Source organism: Micromys minutus (genome assembly GCF_963924665.1).
Source record: "Micromys minutus genome assembly, chromosome: 24".
NCBI lineage: Eukaryota > Metazoa > Chordata > Mammalia > Rodentia > Muridae > Micromys > Micromys minutus.
Genome location: NC_137959.1, coordinates 4405723 through 4408329, shown reverse-complemented (window position 1 = coordinate 4408329; position 2607 = coordinate 4405723). Strand labels below are relative to the sequence as shown.

Sequence of the window (2607 nt, the reverse complement as noted above, 5' to 3'; positions counted from 1 at the left end):
CAGTGTGGCCACTGGTGGGCTCTTCTCTGTTATGCAGAACTGGGGACCACTATCACCAAGTCAGGGGCTAGCTATGCTTATATTCTAGAGGCCTTCGGGGCTTCGTTGCCTTTATCCGTCTGTGGGTCTCACTTCTAATTGTTGAGCCCACGACTCAGGCCATCATTGCCGACTGTATCATCAAGCCCTCCTTCCCCACCTGCGATACGTGGCCTGCCGGCTCCTCGCTGCTGCCTGCATATGTCTGCTGACATTTGTGAACTGTGCCTATGTCAAGTGGGGCACACATGTACAGGACACATTCACGTATGCCAAGGTCTTGGCCCTCACTGCCATCGTTATCATGGGCCTTGTTAAACTGTGCCAGGGATACACTGAGCACTTTCAGGACTCCTTTGAAGGTTCCTCGTGGAATGTGGGAGACCTCTCTTTTGCCCTGTATTCTGCCCTCTTCTCTCACTCAGGTTGGGGCACCCTTAATTTTATATCAGAAGAAATCAAAAACCTAGAAAGGAATTTGCCCTTGGCCACTGTGATTTCTATGCCAATTGTGAGACTCATCTACATCCTGGCAGACATGGCCTCTTACACGTGCTGTCCATAAGAGTGACAGTGGGACTGTGACATTTGCACACCGGACATTTTGCATGTTCAGTTGGACCATGCCCATTGCTACTGCTCTGTCCGGCTTTGGGGGCCTAAATGCATCCTTTTGCTTCATCAAGGTTGTTTTTTGTGGGCTCTCGTGAGGACCACCTCCCGAACCTCTGTCGATGATCCACACTGAGCGTGTTACCCCTGTGCCTGCAGTATTGTTCATCACATATGACACCTATCTACCTTGTCTGGAAGGACGCTTTCCTGCTCATCAGCGTCAGCTACTGGCTCTTTGTGGGCTTGTCTGTTGTTGAACAGCTCCGCCTTCGCCGGAAAGAGCCTGACTGGCCCCGACCTCTCAAGCTGAGCCTCTTTTTTCCCCATCATGTTCTGTGTGTGCTCCTTGTTTCTGGTGGCCATACCCCTCTTCAGTGACACCATCAGTTCCCTCAGTGGCATTAGGGTGGCCCTCTCTGGGGTCCCTGTCTACTTCATGGGTGTTTACTTGCCAGAGTCCTGGAGGCCACTCTTTATTAGGAATGTTCTGGCTAGTTTCACCAGAGTAACCCAGAAGCTTTTCTTTTGTGTCTTGACGGAGCTAGATGTAGCTGAAGAGAAAAATGTTGAGAGGAAAATTGACTAGAAGCCAGAGATGACATTTCCTGAAGCCCAGAAGGCTGTGACCACAGCCACCAAAAACCAGTTCCCTAAACCTTCTGAAATAAAGGAGCCTCTGGACCCACATTCTGTTAAAAAAAAATTAGCCATGAAGTTAAGCTGCTATTAATATGTAAATATATTTTTCCAATCAGGAAAATCTGGGTGTTCATTTCTTTGAGCTTCTGGAATATTTGTTGAATTCCACATTAATACAGGAAATAATTCAAGACATCAATTGTATGGATTTTTGAACTATCCAAACCAAATATGCAGAAATATTTATTCAGCTTCATCCATGGTTCCCCATCAAGACAGTATTAACAGGAAGCTTACTTAGCATCAGAATGAAGACTCTGGGCATGGCTGTTCCTCACTGCAGCGTCCAGTCTACTGTGCCCGTAAACTTCCCTAGACTGTGCAGACTTTCGTTGATGCCAGCCCTGTGTTGACCTGCCACCGTCCTCCAGACAATCTGTCTGACTCCAAGGGACTTCCTGCTTGTTTCCTTCTCTTCCTCACTCCTTATGGTCACTTGGGTGATTGAGCTTCCATTCGAGGACACCGTAAGCACCTCATGCTTCCTTAACTTGTAATGGGCACCACTGTCGGTCTCTACCTCCCCAGGTCTCTACTCTCTAGGCCTTTGCTATGATCTGGACCGTACCTCATCTCTGAAGCTCGCTCTGTTCTCTTCCTGGACTCCGTGTCCTGTCCTTTGGCTCTCATTCTCTTTTCTGGAGGGATCTCATCTATCCTCCTGGGCCTCCATGGCCACTGGTGCATTTAAGCCACTCGTGAATCTGTTTTCTGTATCTCTGCACTCTCGTCTAAGGTCCAGAAAAAAAAGTCTCTTGTTATATAATAATAAAATTACCATTTACAGGGCAGTTACTGTAGAGCACGCAGTGTATTAAGTGTCTCAAGTATGTGAATTCATTTGTAACACTATGGGGTAGATTTTATTTGTTTGTTTGGTTTTTGTTTGTTTTTTTCTAGACGGGGTTTCTCTGTGTAGTTCTGGCCCTGGCTTCACAGACCAGGCTGGCCTTGAACTTTAAGAGATTCGCCTGCCTCTCCCTCTCTAATGCTGGAATTAAAGGCCCGTGCTACCACTGCCCAACTGGTCATTTTTAAGTACTGGATTTTTACTCACTCTCAGTTGATATGATCCAGAAACTCCACTTAGAAGCATGGACTGAAACAGGTATTCCCATGCACATGTTCACGGCAGTACAGTGAACAATAATTACAATGCAAAAGCCACCCAAATGTCTGTAAGTGACAGCAATGCGGCCTATACATATAATGGAATATTGAGGGTACATGCTATCTAACACAAGTGAGCCTCGA

At 46.8% G+C, this 2607-nt stretch overlaps 1 pseudogene across 1 annotated transcript; it reads left to right on the top strand.

The window, feature by feature from the left end:
• The first annotated feature begins 343 nt into the window (after window positions 1–343).
• LOC308435842 (Y+L amino acid transporter 2-like) lies at window positions 344–1240 on the top strand (annotated as a pseudogene). The gene has a single exon. The product of its transcript is annotated as a Y+L amino acid transporter 2-like (transcript).
• Window positions 1241–2607: the final 1367 nt, after the last annotated feature.